This window comes from Engystomops pustulosus, chromosome 9 (genome assembly GCF_040894005.1).
Source record: "Engystomops pustulosus chromosome 9, aEngPut4.maternal, whole genome shotgun sequence".
NCBI lineage: Eukaryota > Metazoa > Chordata > Amphibia > Anura > Leptodactylidae > Engystomops > Engystomops pustulosus.
Genome location: NC_092419.1, coordinates 49,303,714 through 49,328,042, shown reverse-complemented (window position 1 = coordinate 49,328,042; position 24,329 = coordinate 49,303,714). Strand labels below are relative to the sequence as shown.

At 40.4% G+C, this 24,329-nt stretch overlaps 1 protein-coding gene across 9 annotated transcripts in view; it reads right to left on the bottom strand.

The window, feature by feature from the left end:
* Nucleotides 1–24,329, bottom strand: part of TENM1 (teneurin transmembrane protein 1) — a 490,610-nt gene that overhangs the window by 424,581 nt on the left and 41,700 nt on the right. For 8 of the 9 annotated variants that reach the window (XM_072124023.1, XM_072124021.1, XM_072124025.1 and 5 more), the window contains exon 2: nt 642–703. The exons of the other annotated variant lie outside the window; for it this stretch is intronic. The gene's annotated coding sequence lies outside the window, so the exon portion shown is untranslated. The remainder of the gene's footprint in view (nt 1–641; nt 704–24,329) is intronic. 9 annotated transcript variants of the gene reach the window in all.

Genomic DNA, 24,329 nt, shown 5'->3' with positions numbered 1-24,329 from the left:
TCATTCTGGAGCACTTGCGCTGTGTGCTCACTGCTGCTGAGATTACAGCAAGTGCCGAGGGAGCAGGGGGAGGATCAGACCGAGACGTGCTCCTGCAGTGTAACAATATCAGCCCTTCTGGCTCATTAGCAGACTTTTAAAAGTTGATTTTAGAAGGAAGGAGGCCATGTACAACAAATATAAGAAGGTTACCAATGTCATCGTGCCTGGATCTATGAGTAAGTGTCCCTACCTTATGATGGATTTTTATGGTAAATATCCTTTCAAGAGTTAATAACATCCAGAACCGGCTGAAGGTTGTGTTTGAGGACCCAAACACTGCAGTTCGGTTTCTCTCATCACTAATAATGCAAGGTCTATAGTACTATGGGTTCCTGGATTGAACTGCACCCACGGCACCCCATCATGTCACATCCCTAATCTCGTCATCTGAAAAATATTTAGAATTACACTATAATCTACCAGTATTCAATTATCTTTGCAATTGCATATTGTAGAGTAATTTCCAAACACTGAATTACATGACATATGTAAAATGAAGTAGCAGTCACTAATATTTGATTAGTAACCTCAGTAAAAACCTGGTTCATTTAGATAAAAATTGCTTAGAGAATCAACAATCATAAATTAATGAGTCTTACCACTCAAAGGTCCTTATAAACTTTGCATTCCATGTATCACATCAGATTCTGTCTTCAATATCCTGAAAATGACAGATAAATAAGTTTGCCGTGTTAGTTTCATTTCTTTCTATCATTTCTATCAAGTAAGGAATACCCCACATTTTATTGTCTATGACCCTGGCTATTGTCTATGCTGTATACCATTGTACATGTTGCCTTTTACAGCAAACTTAATCAGTCCTTCACCTACTGAAGGGATATTTTAACAGAGCACATACAAGTCATTGCTACAGGTTTCAATCATTATTCCTTATTATTGTTATTTAGATGTCTGTTACTGGGTGATTGGGTATATACAGTACAGTATCTGAGGATTATGTTATTTTCATAGCATGGGGCCTGTAGAGCATTGTTAATATGGCAAAAGTATGCGGTGGCATATGTGGTAAGAAGCTAGACTCTTCCTTCCAGTACCTTTTTCTATAGGTTTGAAATAAAATGTATGGTGAGATAACATGTTGGTTTAACAAAATAGAGATTTGGGTACAGCAGTATGTAAGTATGTTTATGTAAAGTTTGCATGGACCTAGGCATTGTGCCACTGGCTCGATACTAAAGTATGTGTCAGCATTATCCTTGGTGTGTGGTGTGTGACTAAGGAGGCGCTGATTTTATCTCTGTCTCTTGCACGCCTGTAGTGTGAATACTGGTTTTACTTGCTTTCCGGTTTCAGTTGTTTATCACCACAACTATCTCTTCCTGAAGTTTAGCATGGGTCTAGCGGTAGATTACCAGTGGTGATTGACAAGCTTCACACTTCTCACTTGCTCTCTCTGGTGTCTCTCTGGATCTCTGAGCTCCAGTCCAATTACTATTGAGTTTGGTGCTTTGAGATCACACGTTAGTCCTGTCTACGGTCTACCCTTCCTTCACTGTTGGTTATAGTTATTCTTGGCTAGCTCCACATTACAGGCTTTCTGCTGCATCCAAAGAATTATTACAGTGCACAGCCAATGATAAATAAGACCCTTAGTCTTTATTTAATGCATATCAAGAAACTCCTAAAATATTAATCAAAACCTAATAAATAATGACAGAAAATACATTAGAGTTCAGTCTAGGGGATGGGGGACCGTTTTTAACAAGTTTTTGGGCATCTTTATAACTTGACTTTGTAAAGCAGCCAGAGGCACTCAGCTTACCCGGCTTTTAATTTATGCGCTCCCCTGCTGCTGGCCGAGGAACTAGGAGAGAGCACACGTACTGCTCTCTCCACACCCCGGCTCTGATGTCACCGGCTTGATCGTAATTCCCTGGTCGGGAGCAGAAGGAGGCTTGCAGCGGGGAGGGGGGGGGGAGATAAATAAATTAAAAGCCGGTCAAGCCGAGAGGTGCTCAGGTGCCGTCTGCCTGAGTGCCTCCGTCTGTTTTACAAAGTTCATAGATCATTAATAAAGATGCCCGAAAACTTGTTACAAATGGTCCCCCCATCCCCTAGACATAACGAGCTGTCTAATTAGGACACTTTACCACCAATAAGCTGGTAATAGATGTCCTTTAAGAACAGAAATAAAGTTATGTAATAATATGACTATAAATTATATAACACGTGATGGCTTTTTTCGGTTTTCTACTAGCGGCCTATAAACCGTGGACTTTTTTTCAGGATTATAGTACTTCACTATTATCTACATTCTGTTTGGTCTCATCTTTAACCACAGTACATTGAATCTGGTGAATTATTTATGACCCTAATCGTCAATAGCTCCTTAAAGTCATATATTGCTCCAAAGGCTAGCCTTAAGTTTCACTTTGTAGGCGGCTTTTATTTATGACAGACATTTAAAAAATAAATGCAAGATAGAAAAGCTGCAGTATGAAAACAATATGTTTCCTACCTGTCAGTTATTTGAGAAGGCTTTATTCCAGCAAGGCTTCTCCTATGTCACATTTAATTGCCTTTGAAGTTCCTGCCATTTGAATCTGTCTTTTGAAACACGCATTTCATCATTATTTTTTTTAGCCTTGTTACATCAATCACCTCAACTGCTATAGAAGTTTTTTTGGCCTGTGAAGTGATAATTTCTTCTCCCACCACTAATGAGGCAAAACCATGGTCTTTGGGGAGGTGAGATATTTTACAGACAGCTGCAGATTAAGGTGCTGCACACAGTATTATACAATACCTTGTGAGCCTCTCACTATACTTTCTCTTATTAAATCACAAGTGTGAAATCTGTCTCAACACCTTCAAACTGCACATTCATTTTAATTATATAGTTGTTTGGAATCATAGGATGATAGAGAGCCGAAACACACTTCAGAGAACTTGGAAAAGTTCACAGACGTGCACAGTAACTGGAATAATATTGTGCTGCAATGACAGGAAAGCCTTCTAAAAATCTTAGCAATCTCATGCTTGGAGGGATCATTAAAATTTATATTATTTTAATGTTGAACTCATTATTGACACAACATCTAATGAGTTCTATCAGATAAATGTAAATGTTGAACGTGGTGTACTGAAAGGAAACCTGTTAGGCTGAATGTGAACTTTGATTTGCAAACAGATTTTATAAAAAAAAAATTGTTACAAAATGTAGTATTTTCATGTGAACCAGGAGTGCAACTATCACTACCGTTATGTCTGCTGTGTTGCCCAGCAGGGCTGGTGTCAGATTCAAATTGGGCAACTGCCCAGACCCTGCTAAAGATAGTACTTAACGTGGCCATAGAGGGCTTCTCGCAGTGCCAACGTGATAGGTCTTCCTCCTGCTGCACAGGTCGGTCTCCATACCAGTATTTAGACAATGGGGCAGATTTCAGATTTATCAAGTGTCTGAAAGTCAGAATATTTCTAGTTGCCCATGGCAACCAATCACATCTCAGCTTTCATTTTACCTGTGCTCATGAATATTTTAAAGGGGAGCTGTGATTGGTTGCCATGGGCAACTAAACATATTCTGACTTTCAGACACTTGATAAATCTGCCCCAATGTGTTGATTTTGTCACCTAATAGCATGTGAAATAGTCATGCCAGAGTCCAGGCTAAAAGAGGGGCTAAGTAGGTAAGTTAATTATTTTAATGTTGTTCATTTTGGGCATGGCATATGATTTGTGTGGAGTAGTTACACTTTGGGGGCACAGTATATAATTTAATAGAGGGGCACCTAGATATAATTTATTGGTGTGGAGTGGCAGTTATTATTCAGTGGGATCCTGTATATCTAATATATAAAGCTGAGTGTATGTACCTGCGACTCAGGGAACATCAAATACTAAGTTTTGAGACATAACTTTTACTCTGCACTTCCCAAAAAACAGGTATCAACCACCATTTACAGGAGCCAATGACAACTCCAGCTCTAGCAACAAATGACAGCTGAGTTTATAGAAACCAATCAAAGTTCAGTTTCTATTTAGCCAAGGTCAATAATATGACCTGTGAGCTTTGACTGGTTACTATAGGCAATGAGTATAAGGCAACTTATGTGTTTAATAAAATGTGAAGTAATATGTTAGGTAATATAAGGTATTATGGGAGGTAATATGAGGTAATCTATTCACAATTCCTCTGCTGATACTCCAGTCACAGTCTTGTCTTTGCCATATACTCCAGTCACATCCAGAGCTGCAATCCTCTATCTACCATTATATTATATCAGATTACGGCAGCTCTACCTGTAACTGGAGTTACCTGGACAATTAGTTAATTGCATATTTGTGGTGTCAATATAAGATTTGCAATGCTTCTATTGTTCTATTTTTCATAATAAAATGTCTGTCATTGATTTGTGATCTGCATGTGCAAAATATTTTTTGTTAACACATTCTGTTTTGTTATATCTAAGAGCAGTTATTTACTATCCCGGGCAATGCCAAGGGAGGGCCAAGCTAGTGCTTTATAAAGGAGGACACCTTAGTATTATGTGGAGCAAAAAATTGGTTAAGACATCCCCTTAATAAGTTAAATTATGTATAGTCTGCTGAATTAATTTAACTGTACACAATACACCTCCATTTTGAACTGGTTGTATTGTATAGGGGATAAATTGCTGATGGGTGATTGCCCCAGTGGTGAGATAACAGATTGTTGTACCCCAAATGAATGGAGTTGTAGGTCAGACATGTGCACTGCTGAATCATTTAATGTCTATGCCACTGACAGAAGTAATCAAATATGGTGCTTAGCATAGAGGTGCATGTGGAAACTGCTTCTCTGTCCATTTGGGCTGCAACTAACCCTCATGCTTAAGATCCATGTAACTCACTCTACCAGACCTTTACCGATCAGCAAGTTGTCCCCTATCCTGTGATCGGAATAGTGGGAATTGCATATATCAATTTATTGGGTACATTAACCAATATTATTATATAGGTATAATATATTATATAAAAATAGATTACTAACAATGTATTTTATTATACACTGGAGAACAGTATTTTTTGATAAAGGCAGGGGGCAGAGTGTATTTTTTGGTGTATGGGGGGAACAGCATGGATATGTGTGTTTGGAGGGATACACATTATTGTATATAATATATGCAGGGGAAACAGCAAGGTCAGCAGATTCACCAAGATCATGTGCCCGATATCCTGCATGTGTCGCTTCCCCACTCAGGTCCGCCGGAGTTCACCTTCTTCTTCCCGGTGTATGTGAGTGCATGTCTTGCGACACAATTTAAATGTTAGATCACGCACTCAGTCCGAATCCATCGGATCGTCTGACGGCCCGCCCCCCATTTTGTGTTACGTGAAAGCCAGCGCAGATGCACCAAAATCTGATCACTTGTACCACAATCCCCTTTTAAATGCGGCTCAAAATGGTAATCGTCGGAATATCCAACGTTTCTGTGGTCTGCACACCCTTAGTAAATGAGCCACAATGACTTCAAATGTTAAGCTACCCTTTATTTGTATTTATTTTAGGTCTAGGCATCCAGTTGTCCATTCACCAGACTCTTTCCACCATTATTTCCTCACAAAACTATATATCAGTCTGCACAATAACTTGCTGCCTGTAACTAAAGTTACCAGCACACGAACGTGAGGTGTTTTTCAGGCCACTAGCAAAAGATCTGTGTTCCATTTTTGTGGACCACTTGTCATCTCTCTGTCATCTAGAAAACTTGAATGTAAAAAGCCCCATTTTTGTCATTGGTTTTCTGCTCCACACACCACTTTGGGCAGGGAGTGGGGGTATGAAAGCCTAGGGCAACTGGAAAACTATAACTTAAGTTGTAATACATCCCATCCATCGCATGTACTTTGTAAATTATAAGATGCATATACGATGCATATCATACAAAGTCTGTAAAGGGGAATATATCACCTATATCCTACTAATACTTCTTTGCCGTCTATTAAAAAAATAAATAAAATCCATCGTTCTGGACCACTGTTACTAATAAATTGATAATGATACCGATGCAATTCAATTTAATGCCATACTTTAAAAAGCCTTGTAGAGAATTGGTAATGAAAAATAATGCATTTTAATAAGATTGAATGGCATATGTTTGTACACATACTCCAAATATATTGTATATATACTGTAAAGATATATATTCATTGTTATTATTATTATTATGAAAATTTCAAACAAATGAATTCCACATTTACCATTCAATACTCAAGACATTATCTTGAAGCCAATACCTTTATACTAATTGCTTTTCATATAGCAAAAAACTTCAGGGAATCAATTTTAATAGAAACACGCTCCCCTGTGCCTTCTCAAAATAAAACACACTTTCTGCCATGAAATGTATTCCCTAACAACTCAAAGTTTATTTTTGTCTATCTCACACTAATTTGTGCTCTGATCATTTCCATGGATATTTGTGTACTGTAGCAGCAGAATATGGAATAATATAAAACCAGCAGTAAATTTGCAGCCACATACATATGCATGGGATCATACAGCTGGACCAGTAATCCCATGACTGCCAGTGATTGTAGGCTAGAAGGGTTTTAGATGAATGAAATGTTCTGTGTATTTCTATATCCTTTCAATTACTCCCAAGATAAAAAATAATCCTTTACTTTCTATTTGTTTCGAGACCTCCATCTATAGAGTATTTATGTTTTAGTGCATTTTATAGGGGAAAAAGATCCTGTTATTGGAACTTTGTTTACTTTCTGTATTTGAGTGATTACATCAGACAATCACTGGCCTCAGCAATCAAGGGCTGTTTATGCTACCCCATTACCCGATCGTGGGTAATGTTTTGTAAATCCCTAATTCCACAGCAACATATTTCTATGAAGTTACTCCTTCTTCTCCCCAACTCCAGCTGTCAGTCCATACATATTACATGTTATGTATATTTTTTATATATTACATGTTATGGGGAAGAACGGAGAAACCATTTTTAATGTTATTTTGATTTTTTTTAAAAATAACGTATAGACATATTTAACAATAATGACCCCCTCCCTCCCCTGAATATCAAAACAGAATTAAAATGAGATAATCACAAAAATAAAGCTCTTATCATTTAGTCAGACAACATAGGGTCTTTAGGTTTCTTCTGAAGTTGAATTTGTATGTAACTTGGAACAGGTATATTTTATATTTGTAGCTCCAGACAAAATATTTTTTGTCCCTGTGACAATTGGATTTTCATAAAATTTTGTTTTGTCATGTGAACAAAGATTATTAATAAAGCTGTGGGTTACAGTCGGCAGAGAGGTCCGTCTGTAACTTAGGGTTATCTGTAAGTCGGGTGCCCTTAAGTCATTTGTTCTGTTGAGATGACAACCCTCCACAGTTTTGTTAAAAAGCTCTGAAGTTGCAATGAATATTTAAAAGAACAGGCCAGTATAAAAAACAGATGGGAAAATTCTAATTTGAGCGCAGAAAGTAATCTTGGAAGAGCTCCATTACAACTACATTACAAGTAAGATAAAGTTAATTTACTATAAATAACGATATGTAATTTTGATGCAAAAACACAATTAGATGAAAGGCAAAATGTAGATTTAAAAAGAAGGTGCTAAAAATCTTAAAATGAAATATCACAGACTTTAGAATAGAGCCTATAATAGAATATGACGTGAACTAAAAGACCAATGTCACGAACAGCAACCAAAGACAAATTATTTGTGACACGCTGGTCAAAGATCAAGAAGAATTGTAAGGACGAGGTGACAAAAGTGATTATATTTGACTCTGCACTTTTTAGAGCTTATGACCCTTATTATCCGATATGATGACCCAATAATCAAAAATGTCATTCCACTCAGTCCGGTTCTGCAAGTACATGTGTGTTTTCTGACATTGTTCTACTTTGCATGAAAATGAGATAAAAAAATCTATATTTATTATTATTATAATTATTATTATTATTATATTTCTTTATCTGAAAATCAGCAATGTGCCACTCAACCTCCACTCCAAACTTTTGAGTCCTCATATTGAGAGTTTAGTTCTACAATTTACTAGCATAAAATATCACAAAATACCCCCCCCCCCCCAGATATATGCAAGTGATTGTTGCCAGCAAGGCATTATTAGTAGTGATAAGAATAGTGATAAGATTTTTTCCTCTCTATTTGTAAAGTGGTCCGGGTGCTGGTAGACTTTCCATTTAAAATATATGGGTTTTTTTTGCATTATATATTATATTAGAATTGTATGCTGGGGTTATGTTCACTGTATGAGCATAACCCTCGTTTACTGTATTGTATTGAAAAACTTGCTAACCTGAGATCTAATGCTAACCATGCATCTAATGGGGAAGTGGCAATGAGAGCATCAGCCATGGGCCTATCGACACTGGGGTGGCCTCTGTCAGTCCCATTTTCAACTCCTCATGAGGCAGATAGAACTCAAGGCAGAGTCAGTAGTACAGTCCTGCATTCCTAACACCCAAGAGTCGGAGCACATGTGCAAGGTACGGTTACTGTTACTGCAAGCTTGTTTTTTTTTTGTCAGTTTTTAATTGGAACTACACATTAAGTGTCAGAGAGAAAGTGTTTTAGCTTTTCATGGTAACTTTTCAGAACTAAGATTTCCCACAGCAGCTTTTTAAATAAAAGCTGAGCTGATTGGCTGCTTTGAGCAACCATTTTACTCTCCAATTGTTTTGAGGCTCATTGTGTATGTTGTTCTAATCCAACAGTGGATCACAAAGAACATTGGCAGATCTTACTGAAGATTTTCCTTTTGTATCCATTCACAGTTTTAATTTCAATGTTGACAATGGATAGTAGAAGCGGTCATGGCAGCAATAGCTAGATGGAAGAAACAATGGGGCACATTTACTTACCCGGTCCTGTCGCGATCCCTGATCCGGATGGTCCGACAAAGATGAAGTCCGGCGCGATTCACCAACATCGTGCGCCCGAGATCCTGCATCTGTCGCTTCCCCGCTGAGGTCCACCAGGAGTTCACCTTCTTCTTCCCGGTGTATGTGAATGCATGGCTTGTGACACAATTTGCAATGTTAAATCCATCGGATCATCCGACGGCCCACCCCCCAATTTGTGTTGCGTGAATCCGATCATGTGCCCCAAAAACCCCTTTCAGAATGTTGCGCAACACAGAAATCATCGGGAAACCCAACGGAAATGTGGTTCGCTGACCCTTAGTAAATGAGCCCCAGTATCTTCAACTATATGGTCTTTGGTGGGTTGAGGCCCCATTTAGATGTTTTTTACTTGCTAACATTTCTCTATTTTTTTTTGTACACAACAGTTCACAATCTTTCCACACAATTATTTTTGGTACAGCACTGAGCAGTGCCACCTGTCCTCTATGAAAAAAAAAGATAAGTGACAAGCATAGATAACTCCTTTAAACTATAGTAGCTCAATGCTCCATACACCATATAAGAATTGCAGAGTTTTAACCCACAGATACAAATGAAACAAGGCCCAAGATTGTTGAATAACGAAGCACAGATAGCAACCAAAAGTAAAAACTGAGTATAATAGGTCTTCTTCAAGCTTCAAGCCAGTGGTCTAAGGGAGTAACCAGAATCCAGTTCTATTGAGACTTTCTCTGACTATAAATATAATTTTTATACATGCTCCTGCTGGATTTCCTGAGATACTTGCTGAGAGTGCTTCTGGATTTCTAGGGCCACCTGCTGAGAGTGCTCCGAGTCACACCACCTCAAGAAAAACTAAGAAGCTGTTGCCTAGTAACCTGTCTCACACTGCTGTATTCTATTTTAGTTCCTATATACACACATTGGGAATGACATTAACACAGGTAATTTTAACATATACACAACAATAAGAACCTTTATTTATGGATAGTGTTGATTGAAGGCGGGGAAGTTGGCAAATTTTTATAATCTTGGCTACATTCATGTGAGCTGATTTTCAATGGGTGTATAACTGCATTAGGGCTCAAATTTGGGTGTTTTGGGGTCATTTTGGGTGTTTTCTAGCAACATTAGAAATGCTGAAATTGTTGTTCAGGTAAGGACAACTCAAGAACCAGAGCGGGTTCATGGACATGAATCATTAATATGTAGGGGGAATGATTGCTTACTCATCAGATCCATTTCCACAGAAGAGGAACTGTTTTGCAAACTGCTTAAATAATTAAAGATGAATCCAGTCCTGTAGGGTCCAAGCCACACAGTAGTGTGTATCACAGTCTGTTGTAAATGCGGTTGATAAAGAATGAAACTATCTTATCCCTGTCCACCACTGAAAACATCTACAGTGGTCATGTGACTGTCGGAAGAAGACCATGGAACAACAGATAAAGATGGGATGGATTGACAAATCCTTCAGACATCAGGTTGACACGAAGGAGCTTAACTGTTACTAATATGGGGGATATGGCACTATGCACAGATGCACTATGACAGAAAGCTCAGTTGATTTAAAGCAGGGGTACTAAATCTGAAGAATGCACATGTTTGGTCAATAATTCTTCCATTAAATAATAATGCTGCCTGTTTTTGGGGAAACACATTATCCATAGTCTCTAATCCTCATTTCAATTCAATAGATATATTGATATTACACAGTGGTATAATGTGGCCTGATTTTGTAAAATATCACTTTATTAAAGGTACGCTTTTTTGTACTGTGCGGGGGTCAGGATATTAGGTAGTTTACCAATATACATCTATTAAAAGTTTGTCAGCGCTTAATTGATATGTAAATTGAAGCCTCAGATGGATGCTCATGTGTTCTTATCTAACCATAAACAATTATCCTGCCAGGAGCTTAGTATCAATATCCATGAATATAAGATCAAGGTGCTGGCAGGGCGATTGTTCATGGACAGATAGAGATCACATGACCCTCCATCTGCAGCCATTTTATGGATAGGAATGTCTGGCTGATGAGGCAATAGACAGGAGGCTTCACGACAACCCCTTTAATAATCAATAATCAAGAAATTTGCATAATGTGGGCTTAAAATGTATCTTCTGCCTATATATTACCAATTTGTGGAGTAATTATAAATTAACATTACATATGTAATGTGAATTGTGAAACCATTATGAAAACATGGCAGTGAATGTGTAGCCAATGACTCTTATATATTCTTAGGATACTGAAGTATTTGGGGATGAAATGCGAAAATACACTTCTCTGAAGATAATTGCCCAAATCTATTAATGTATTCTCACATTAATTACAGATTCTTGCTGTAACAAGATTTATATATCACATGGATAAGATTATGGAAAAAAAACGGCTTGATGCAAGACAAGGTCGATGCAACACAAATTTCTTAGATTGAAAATTTATTCATAACGATAATGGACTACGCGTTTCTGGGGTGGTCCACCCCCTTCATCAGGTCCGTGAAGAAGGAAGAAATTGATGACCAGCAGGAAGCCGTGTCTAGTACTCCAGAAAGTTAGTTGACCCGGAGTGAGACGTCTGTTTGGTGTGCTGCGCACGGTACTGGTGTTCTATGCAGCCGCAAATGTATTTCAGCACTCGAGGAGAATAGTGAAAACCGAGTTTGTAAAAGCCAGGGCATAAGTAGCTAAAAGAAGATCCTGCCAGATGGGGCACAAACCAGTATGTCAATGTGCTTGGTTTCATCCTGGTGATAGATGTCCTTTAAGGCTAATGTTTTAGCCCATGGGCAAATTGAAGATGTTATAAATTTCAATCAGGTACCCAATGTTAAAAAAAACAAAACATAAACCACCACAAATCATGCTCACTTCTGCTACAGCTGGACTCAAAAGGTTGTGATGTAACTACTCATAGATAGGGTAACAGCAATGCATAGTACATCGTTTTTGTATTTTACTCCACTCTTCCACTCTTTTTTAAGTGTAATACATGGTAGAAATCAAGACTTTGGGTTTGCACTAAACTTTGCAGGTTCAGGCAGCAAACCCGGCCACAAACTTCACTTTGTGTCCAATTTTGGCTCAACACCCTCCACCCACAGTAACACTTATGGCCATTGCTTGCACCAATCATGAGTGTTAACTCTTAAAATGCTCCCGGCGAAGACAGCGTGAAGAATTTATATTAATGTGGTTCATGTGCTCTGGGATGACCAGAAGCGGAACACCATTTTTAAATTCAGATTCACTCATCACTAATTAAGGCTGATTTACTGATAGATTTACAGCGCCATAAGCTTTAGTAGTAAGTCGGCATGAGCTATAGGTAAAATCTTTACCTGTGTATTGTTCAAGTAGATATCAATGATTGGACCCGCTTTGACCATTTCTGGGATCTCTCCAGATGCTACAGTTTTATTGAGAGGCCTCTAAATAATTCTGGTGCATTTAATAGCAGTGGAGAAATGGATTAAGATCAGAAATAAAACGCCACAACCACATTATAGAAGAAAGATGCCTTCAAGATGAAAGTTAAGCACCAATGGATTGATCTGCTATGCTTAAGACTGGCAGCAGTCAGGCTGATTTGCATTTTCCATAATTGATAGACAAAGGGATGTTTAATTATGCGCTCATTTCTAGTAAACATTATACTTTATGGTATACCCATAACTAACAGGGATGTGTTTACTCTGTGGGGAGCTTTATCACTGTATTCCATTTATTATTAATACCAGTATTCCATTAGGAATATAGAAGTTAATATTTAGCACATTTTTTATAACAATACAAGTTAAAGAATATACACTAAATATCAACATCCTCTCTTTTTGCTACAGCATAGCCATAATTCAAGTTGTGGACTTCATTACGAGGATCAAATGCTAGATTTTGGAGCATAATGCTTTTAGTGTCTTTGTTCAGGGAAAAATTCAGATTCCCTTGGGAGATTATATTTTAAACTAATGTAATGAAAAACCATTATTGTAGAATATACAACATTTTACTGTTCTGTAATTAAAATTAACAAGAAAACCAGACAAAACATATCGGTTACTGGGGAAACACATTGCACAATAATTTCCCATCTTATAACTAAATGCAAGAATTATCTTTTTTTTAAAATTTTTTGATAGGAAATGGTTGTCATTGCTGATTTTATTTTTGGAAAACCATAAAAAATGATGTGAAGGAAATCTAAGTAAATAAAAACCCTACAGATACTCACCTGTCCTCCTCTTCTTCTTGATCCTATCTTAACATGCTGGGATCACCTAGAAAAAAGATTTATAATTAGCAACCCATGTCCGTTACTCCAGACTGCTAATTATGCATGCCCCCTGCGTGAAGTCACCTCCCTCTCTAACAGGGAGAGGGTGGCATCTATCATGCAAGAGGCGTGAATTCATACATTTTGCGTAACATCCCCTCCCTCTCCCATGCATAGTTAGCAGCCCAAAACTCCGGACATCTCGTACCTCGTTCCTGTCTGCTATTTATAAGTCTTTTTTCTACGAGAGCCCAGCTTGTCAATATTAGAGAAGACTAGCGCCTGAATCAAGATTAAAAGGAGGACAGGTGAGTATCTGTAGGCTTTTATTTTTTAAACTTTTTGGTAATAGTAGATTTCCTTAAAAAATATTGAAATGAGACCATATGTATGGCGTGAGGTAAGAAGACAGACGGTAGTAAATTAATCAAATAAATAAACCTTGCTCAACTACTACACAATTTACTATGTTTTAATATTGTATGTTGTAATATTGTTTTGTCTTTCATCTGTGAGGCCTTATAAGAGACCGTGGCCATTACTGATCATATTTCAAATTATGGTAGCACATTAATTATATACTTGGAGATATCAATGGTGCACTAAAGATGGAAATCAGATATTTTGCAGTAGGTAAGCAGTAAATGAAGTAATGCCAGAAAACCTTTTAAAGGAAACAAACATAATAAAACCATTTCCAATGAGCATCCATATTTTTGAGTTTTTAGCTCTTGAAGAAAAATGCATTCAACAAGGCTCCCATTTAAAATAAAACTGACTTGGTTGTTTTCATTGTAGGAAGGTATTGCGCCTACGATCGCACATGCTATAAATGGCACTGGCATCTACAAGACTGTTTATAGTTATGGCAGAACACAAATTAAAGGGATTGTTCAGAGGATGAAAAATTGGCGACTTTCTTTCCAAAACAGCTCCTCTCCTGACCATAGGTAGTGCTTGGTATTGCAACTAAATTCAATTTATATCAATACAGCTGAGCTGCAATACTGGCACAATCCATGAATAGATATGGCACTGTTTTTGTAAGAAATCAGCCATGTTGGTTTTTTTACCTCCTTGAATAGACTTTATGTAGTGCAGTGTTGTGGATTTTTGAGCTGACAGAAATTTCTTTTATCAGTAGTTTGCTTCCTAGCTTTTTTCATGGACTGCTATGGTCCAGGGTCCTTGGAGCCCTGTCAGCAACTTGCTGACTGTTTCTTGCCTTGAACTTTCACCCTTATAGCTCTATTAGACCACGTACCCAGCAGGCCTCAGTCATAAGTAAGATAGCTAGTTTCTTGGGCCCCATCTCAGTCACCCAATGCAGTATACAAAAATAAATGGGGTATAAAAGCAGAGATATGCATGTTAAATATATTGGTATGCACCATGAGTGTTCTCTGCTGAGCATCTCTCTTGCCGGGACGGGGGCCAAGCTGGCTCAGAGGACAACTGTAAGCTGCTTTCTACAGATTTTTAGTCGTCCGAAAACAGTGCTCATTTAAGCTTGGTAGCAGCATATTACTTTTTGTTCAATGTATACAATATCTTAGGTGGAACCACAATACACAATGGCAGATGTGGATAGTTTTACCCTTAAGCACTCTTAAGGCTATGATTATTTACTACAAGGATTCTCTGCTACTTTGATTCAAATGGCCTATACTTAGAATAAGCTATCGATTTTTAGTTAGTTTATAACATGCTTGACTCCCGTTGATCAACACAAGATGTGATCATGGAACTCCTTTGATGTTAAAGGGCATCTACTACCAGGATGAAGGACTGTATGCAAATGAGCCTGAAAAGCTCCTGGGTCCATAGGTGTTAATGGAGTCTAGAGCCCCTTAGGCTCATTTGCATACAGTCTTTCATCCTCGTGGTAGATGTCCTTTAATCCCCCTTCATTATTTATATAGGCACTGCAGCTTGTTCACACAAGAGGATGTACCTTGTACTATACCTCATATCACTATTTGAGCATTGAGGAACGCTTTATGGTTTTCAACTTTTAAATCGGCCTAGACAACTTTTTTCTAATGCTGTAGGCTGTAGAAAATCAAGAACTTCCTGGTACAAGTGTCCACCACAAGGTGAACTAGATTTAAGCTGATAGGCTTTGAAGTTTCAGACTTCTAATCCAATAAATTCTGAAGGTGTTGCTATAATGAGTTTCCATTTCTTGTCTCCTGATAGAGTAACATTATATTTATTAAATGGAGATTGAGACCTTAGCCTTCAGGATTGAATAGAGGCCTGGCAAAAAGCTGGCAACATTTTTTTTGGTATGGGCAGTGACACCAGAATAAAGAAAGAACGTTTACATTATGAATATTCTGATCCATACACCACCACACTGTGATAGAAACAATTTATGACAGCGGGCCTGTGAGCCAAATGGTGATTATTGATGTCAGTCTACTATGATATATACAGTGGTAGTCAAGAGCTGTATATTGATCACAAATAATATATCATATATTTTTCAACTTTATTGCAATGTTTCACGTGTTGAGTGAAATTTAAGAGAAATCCTATCACTTATGGTTAATTTTACCATATATTGTACACATATATGGACGTACAAAATCCTGTACACATTGCAACTGAAAAGTGAAGGACATTAAGAACGCATCATCATCAGCAGAGGGCTTTTATTACAATTTCAAAGGCACTGTTGCTTTTTATATGTATTATTATCTGAATTTGTGCTGTGGAAATAATGTGGTGAGTACATCAAAGTACAAATTGAATACACAGAGAAAAACAATTACAAGTTTCCTACTTTCAGACGCTCACCCGTAGAGATAAAAGGGTTTTATCATTATATTTTTAAGTGGTATTTTTTGCTTTTTCTTAATAAAGTAGTCTATTTTTTTCTGATATTTGCACATTGCTGTTAATATCTTGTTCTAGAAGAGTCTTTGCCCAACTTTGATCTTCAAAAAAACAACACTCTTGCCTCCATCTGTCATATTTCAGCTATAATATTTGACTCAAATAAGGAAAAGTAAAAAGAACTAATAAGATAAGCACACACATGGAATAAGTCTATTTCCTTACAGGAATAATTATCACCTTATTTGTCACTTTCTGTTAAATATATACTGCATATTTGCATACCAAACAAATCCTAAAGCACATATGTTGATTGAGTGGCCAAATCCATCATCCTATCTCTCCAGTCTATTTTTCCATATTGCTATTGATTATATAATTATTGTCTATAAGAGAAGAGTGCAGCAGACAATGGGGCCGACAAATAACTCGTGTGCAAAGCACAAAAAAATTGCAATCACTTGCCAAGATAAGAGCCCAAGCAGCACCAGGCTATCCCAATTCTTTACAATAGTTAATACTAAGGAACAATAGAAAATATTAATTACTAAAAAAAAAATATCCTGATGATTTTCGCGATAGCATTTAAAAATGTCAACTTCATAAGTAAAACATGATAAAATATGTAAAAAATTATAAAAAACAAAAGTCACTGAGCAAAGAACAACCTGGTCCAAAATTCTATAGCCACCATGGCAAGTATAACTTTGGAAATAAAACCTACAGGCTAGCAGTCCCCTATGCAGTGAGAATTGATTAGGGTAAAGCACTATGACTCACCAATATAAAGGCAAAGAAAACAATAATGGTGAAATGATGTAGGTTTTATTAGTTAACACACAGAATTTCTTTTGAGCATGATCTTCATTTTTTTTCTTCTTGATGACGCAGTTGTTTCCATGGACGTGACATTTACTTCACAAGGTTCAAATTTAATTTTTAACACTCTGTTTTGTTCCATGGTTTTCTTTTCTTTTACTTGTTTCAAATAAGATTTTATAAAACAATATTAAAAAAGAACAGGAAAGTATGTGCTAAATATCTGTAGGGTAAGGTTCTGAGTATTTTAATTAACTTTTTTCTATTTAATTTTTACCTCTCATTAGACTGCCATAATTCCATAAAGCAGTATTCATGTATATCTCTATTCAACCACTTCTTCTAGAGAGTCCATTATGAATGTTAACAGTAAGATTGATATAGCCTGCAAATCTTACTTTGAAACTGTGGAACATGAAGGACCCCATTGACGTTAATGGGTTCAATAGTTTGTTGGACCACTGTTCAGAACTGTTAGCCTGGTTCAATGTCAACAACCTGCAAGTACTGGCAAATACTGGGTTCTGTTCATAAGAAGGGGCTTTAGAGTTTTCTCCACCTCTGCAGTTTATAAAATGAAAGCTGAGCTCTGATTGGTAGACATGAGCAACTAGAACATATTTCACAGCACGAGAGCGAAACGCGTCATTCCTTTTATTGTTTTAATTCTTATATATTTTATTGCCATAATTGGCTTAAATAAAAGAAACTTTTTGCCACAAAAGATTGTCCTTTTTGAGCAAACCAGCGCCGATTCCTTCACAAACATTCCAAATAGGAGAGCAATGCACCCTTCCTGGATGCTATACATTTATTCTTCAAATTACTGCATGTGGACCATTGGGGAGCCAGCAGTGGAACGAGGCAGCGGCATTGAGTCTCATACCAAGCATCAATAGGAGTTGTGCCTTACCTGCGCAACTCCAAAAGGTAAGTGGATCACTACATCACAATAAATCCAAATACAACGAGGGTAACACACTATAGGAGCGCTCTTTGTCTCTCCTTGTCTCCCCTACTTCTCCACTTCAGATTTCACTTTAGACACTTTGTATAAATGAGGCCCATTATGTAGTCCATGTAGTGCATAGCTGGGGGAAGGATACTCCAACTCGGTCTATGCTAGTGTTTGTAGTTTGCCCCTACATGACTTTGCCCCAAACCATTGAGTAATACATTATATTTAAAGTGAGTTAAATGTCCTTTAAACAAGGGTAAAAATTACATATCTGAATGACCCAACAAGTAATAGGTGAGGGGGTCTATATTTTGGTTACACCTGGAACATGGCACTGTGAATAATTCCTGTGTTTCAATAGCTGTAATCACACTAAGTTAAAAAAAACATGTCTTGTATTTTACAGGTAACTGGAGATGGAATTGACAAAAGCCAAATGGATTAAAGTGATTTTGATGTCCAGGGAATCTACCTGCCTTATCACAGCTATCGACTTCAAACAGTACTGTCACTTCCCTCATCACCTAATTCTAACAATCTCAGACTGTGGTGGACAAGCCATTTGATGGCTAAGTACAATAGTAGATGGTGTCATTTAAAACTCGGACCGACCTGCTCAAAATTTGGGGACCACTGTTCTTCATTTTTAAAAATGTTACAAATTTTAGTTTTCATTTTTGTTTGCTTACTATCTGCAAAGTTTCATCAAATAAAAAAAAATGGTGTTTAGTATGACATCAGAATAGGTTAAAGGAATTACAAACTATTATGGCACATGCAACACAGCAATGTAGGATTCCATGTGTTGTTATAAAAGCACCTATCATTGACATTGTAAACATACAGTCTAATCACTGCAATATAACTAAGGTTTTTTTTTTTAATAAAGGGGCCCAATCAGTTTTTGGACCTGTACAATTTGGCAATAGTGGCTCTTCCCACCTTATAAATCACAACATCAGCAGCTAAGCTCAATAATGCGCTGTGCTGTTGGGGGCACAGACCTGCCTTAGAATTGTGACATGACTAGAGATGAGCGAACACTAAAATGCTCGGGTACTCGTTATTCGAGACGAACTTTTCCCGATGCTCGAGTGCTCGTCTCGAATAACGAACCCCATTGAAGTCAATGGGAGACTCGAGCATTTTTCAAGGGGACCAAGGCTCTGCACAGGGAAGCTTGGCCAAACACCTGGGAACCTCAGAAAAGGATGGAAACACCACGGAAATGGACAGGAAACAGCAGGGGCAGCATGCATGGATGCCTCTGAGGCTGCTTAATCGCACCATTATGCCAAAATTATGGGCAACAGCATGGCCATGACAGAGTGACAGAATGAAGCTAGATAGCATGTAAAACATCCAATAATTGACCCTGACACTATAGGGGACGGCATGCAGAGGCAGAGGCAGCGGCAGCAGGCTAGAGAGTGGCATGTCGACATACCCTAATTGGACTCAGGCTTCAAACCAATGGGTGTCAGAGAGGAACCAAAGGAGATGAGCAAGAAGCGCTCAAATAATATCGGTACATGATAAAAGTTTGCCAGTATATTTTGTGGATTACACAGCAGGGTGGCGACAAAGTTAACATGGAAGCCATGAAAACAACCCAAAATTCTGCCTGACACAGCTCGTTTGATAAGGGGACCATGTATGCTTACAGTTCATGCCAGTCGCTGCACTGGCTGCCAGTCTCCTTTCGAATACAGTTTAAAATAATAATAACCCTCATCCATAAAGCTCTGTATAATGCTGCACCCCCCTACCTCTCCTCTCTTATCTCAGTCTATCGCCCAACCCGTGCTCTTAGATCCGCCAGTGATCTTAGATTAACCTCTACCCTAGTGCGGACCTCCCACTCGCGTCTCCAAGACTTCTCTAGAGCTGCACCAATTCTATGGAATGCTCTGCTCCGGACTATCAGACTAATACCTAACCTCCAAAGTTTCAAACGTGCTCTTAAAACCCATTTCTTTAGGCAAGCCTATAACACTCATTAACTGCATGAAGTTTTAACTCTTCTACTAACCTGTCCTGTGTCGTCCTCCCATCTGTTATCCAGCAACCAACAGGCACCAGACTTCTCTGCAGTCCCATTCACCCTGGACCTGGTATATAAGATGACGGCTGAGTGGTTCAAGCGACAGCAATTCCATTTATTATATTTTTTTCTATTCCCTAAGAAGAATGGCTTGACCATTAAATATTCTTTTACCTCGTGTTACCCCATCATCTTCATAAACCGTAAGCTCTGGCGAGCAGGGACCTCACTCCTGTTGTTCCATACAAATGTTGTGCTCTGTTACATTACATTTGTATTTGTTTCCTATGATTTGTAAAGCGCTACAGAATATGATGACGCTATATAAATAAAGATTATTATTATTATTATTATGGAGGCAGTGAACTAGTAGTAGATTAAAGGTGCTGCAACTATGTTAGTTGGATCTTGGGATGGAGCTGGCGCTCTGCAGCCAGGCGAGCTTTTGCCAATCCAAGCCCCTGTCTCTAGGCTACTCCCCAAACAGCACTTCTAAGAACCTTTTGTATAAGATCAAGTGTAGTAGCGTTCTTATAAGTTTAGGATATGCCGGGTGAGGGGAATGTAAACAGATGCGCAAGAAGCGCTGAAATAATATCCCTAAATGGTAAAAGTTTGCCAGTATATTTTGTGGATAACACAGCAGGGTGGCGACAAAGTTAACAACTTTGATGTGGAATCCATGAAAACAACCCAAATTTCTGCCTGACACACCTCGTTTGATAAAGGGACGATGTATGGAGGCAGCTATATGGACGACTTTTGGAGGTAGCAATGGAGACAACGTGTGGAGGCTGCTATGGAGACAATTTAATTTGGATAGTGCCTGTATGTGGCCGTCCCAAAAATGTTTCAAACCAGAGGAGCAGGTAGGTGGCCCTCCAGTAAAATGGAATAGATTGAGTGCCTGTATGTGGCAGTGCCAAAAATGTTTCAAACCAGAGGAGCAGGTAGGTGGCCCTCCAGTAAAATGGAATAGATTGAGTGCCTGTATGTGGCAGTCCCAAAAATGTTTCAAACCAGAGGAGCAGGTAGGTGGCCCTGCAGTAAAATGGAATAGATTGAGTGCCTGTATGTGGCAGTCCCAAACATTTTTCAAACCAGAGGAGCAGGTAGGTGGCCCTCCAGTAAAATGGAATAGATTGAGTGCCTGTATGTGGCAGTCCCAAAAATGTTTCAAACCAGAGGAGCAGGTAGGTGGCCCTGCAGTAAAATGGAATAGATTGAGTGCCTGTATGTGGCACTCACAAAAATTGTTTCAAACAGAGGACCGGGTAGGTGGCCCTCAAGAAAAATTAAATGCATGAAGTACTATAGCAAGAGCCAGTGGGCCCTGTCAAAAAATAGCCATTTTCCTCTGCTTTACTGTACAAAGAGGAGGAGAAGGAGGAAAATGAGGAGGAGGAGGAGTGGATCAATTATTCAGGTTGAGCTTCCTTCACCTGGTGGAGATTGGAAATTCTGAGAAATCCAGCCTTTATTCATTTTAATAAGCGTCAGCCTGTCAGCGCTGTCAGTCGACAGGCGTGTACGCTTATCGGTGATGATGCCACCAGCTGCACTGAAAACCCGCTCGGACAAGACGCTAGCGGCAGGGCAGGCAAGAACCTCCAAGGCGTACAGCGCCAGTTCGTGCCACATGTCCAGCTTTGAAACCCAGTAGTTGTAGGGAGCTGTGTGATCATTTAGGACGATGGTATGGTCAGCTACGTACTCCCTCACCATCTTTCTGTAAAGATCAGCCCTACTCTGCCGAGACTGGGGACAGGTGACAGTGTCTTGCTGGGGTGACATAAAGCTGGCAAAAGCCTTGTAAAGCGTACCCTTGCCAGTGCTGGACAAGCTGCCTGCTCGCCTACTCTCCCTCGCTACTTGTCCCGCAGAACTACGCACTCTGCCGCTAGCGCTGTCAGAAGGGAAATACTGTTTCAGCTTGTGCACCAGGGCCTGCTGGTATTCATGCATTCTCACACTCCTTTCCTCTGCAGGGATGAGAGTGGAAAGATTTTGCTTGTACCGTGGGTCCAGGAGAGTGAACACCCAGTAATCGGTGCTGGAATAAATTCTTTGAACGCGAGGGTCACGGGATAGGCAGCCTAGCATGAAATCTGCCATATGCGCCAGAGTACCAACGCGTAAGAATTCACTCCCCTCACTGGCCTGACTGTCCATTTCCTCCTCCTCCAACTCCTCCAACTCCTCTTCTTCTGCCCATACACGCTGAACAGTAAAGGACTCAACAATGGTCCCCTCTTGTGTCTCGCCAACATTCTCCTCCTCTTCCTCCTCATCCTCCTCCACCTCCACCTCCTCCGATATGCGCTGAGAAACAGACCTGAGGGTGCTTTGGCTATCAACAAGGGAATATTCTTCCCCTGTCTCTTGTGACGAGCGCAAAGCTTCCGACTTCATGCTGACCAGAGAGTTTTTCAACAGGCCAAGCAGCGGGATGGTGAGGCTGATGATGGCGGCATCGCCACTGACCATCTGTGTTGACTCCTCAAAGTTACTCAGCACCTGACAGATATCAGACATCCACGTCCACTCCTCATTGTAGACTTGAGGAAGCTGACTGACCTGACTACCAGTTCTGGTGGAAGTTGACATCTGGCAGTCTACAATCGCTCTGCGCTGCTGGTAAACTCTGGATAACATGGTCAGTGTTGAATTCCACCTCGTGGGCACGTCGCACAACAGTCGGTGAGCGGGCAGTTGGAGGCGGCGCTGCGCTGCCCTGAGAGTGGCAGCATCTGGGCTGGACTTCCTGAAATGCGCACAGATGCGGCGCACCTTCGTGAGCAAATCAGACAGATTGGGGTATGTCTTGAGGAAACGCTGAACTATCAGATTTAACACATGGGCCAGGCATGGCACATGTGTCAGTCTGCCGAGTTGCAGAGCCGCCACCAGGTTACGGCCGTTGTCACACACAACCATTCCCGGCTTGAGGTTCAGCGGTGCCAGCCACAGATCAGTCTGCGCCGTGATGCCCTGTAATAGCTCTTGGGCGGTGTGCCTTTTGTCGCCTAGGCTCAGCAGTTTGAGCACCGCCTGCTGTCGCTTAGCGACGGCACTGCTGATGTGCCTAGAGCTACCGACTGATGGTGCCATGCCCACGGATGGTAATTCAGAGGAGGAGGTGGAGGAGGGGTGGGAGGAGGAGGAGGCATAGTAGGCCTGAAACACCTGGACCGAGGTAGGCCCCGCAATCCTCGGCGTCGGCAGTATATGAGCAGCCCCAGGGTCAGACTCGGTCCCAGCCTCCACCAAGTTAACCCAATGTGCCGTCAGAGATATATAGTGGCCCTGCCCGGCAGCACTCGTCCACGTGTCCGTGGTCAGGTGGACCTTGTCAGAAACGGCGTTGGTCAGGGCACGGATTATGTTGTCTGACACGTGCTGGTGCAGGGCTGGGACGGCACATCGGGAAAAGTAGTGGCGGCTGGGGACCGAATACCGAGGGGCGGCTGCCGCCATGAGGCTGCGAAAGGCCTCGGTCTCTACTAGCCTATAGGGCAGCATCTCCAGGCTTAGCAATCTGGAAATGTGCACATTAAGGGCTTGGGCGTGCGGGTGGGTTGCACTATATTTGCGTTTCCGCTCCAGCGTCTGGGGTATGGAGAGCTGAACGCTGGTGGATGCTGTGGAGGATCGTGGAGGCGACGATGGGGTTTTTGTGGCAGGGTCCTGGGCAGGGGGCTGACTAGCAGCTGACACAGGGGAAGGAGCAGTGGTGTGCACGGCCGGAGGTGAACGGGCTTGTTGCCACTGAGTGGGGTGTTTAGCATTCATATGCCTGCGCATACTGGTGGTAGTTAAGCTAGTAGTGGTGGAACCCCTGCTGAGCCTGGTTTGGCAAATGTTGCACACCACAGTCCGTCGGTCATCCGGTGTTTCCTTAAAGAACCTCCAGACTTCTGAAGATCTAGCCCTCGCCGCAAGAGCCCTCGCCACGGGAGCTTCACTAGTTGACACATTTGGCGCTGATGCACCAGCTCTGGCCCTGCCTCTCCGTCTGGCCCCACCACTGCCTCTTCCAACCTGTTCTGGTCGAGGACTCTCCTCCGTCTCAGAAGCACTGTGTTCACCCGGCCTCTCAACCCAGCTTGGGTCTGTCACCTCATCATCCTCCGATCCCTCAGTCTGCTCCCCCCTCGGACTTCCTGCCCTGACAACAACTTCCCCACTGTCTGACAACCGTGTCTCCTCATCGTCGGACACCTCTTTACACACTTCCACTACGTCAAGAAGGTCATCATCACCCACAGACTGTGACTGGTGGAAAACCTGGGCATCGGAAAATAGCTCAGCAGCAACCGGACAAGTGGTTTGTGACTGTGGGAAGGGTCCAGAAAACAGTTCCTCAGAGTATGCCGGTTCAAATGCCAAATTTTCCTGGGAGGGGGCAGACTGGGGGGGAGGAGGCTGAGGTGCAGGAGCTGGAGGAGTGGCGATTTCGGTGACATGGGTGGACTGCGTGGAAGACTG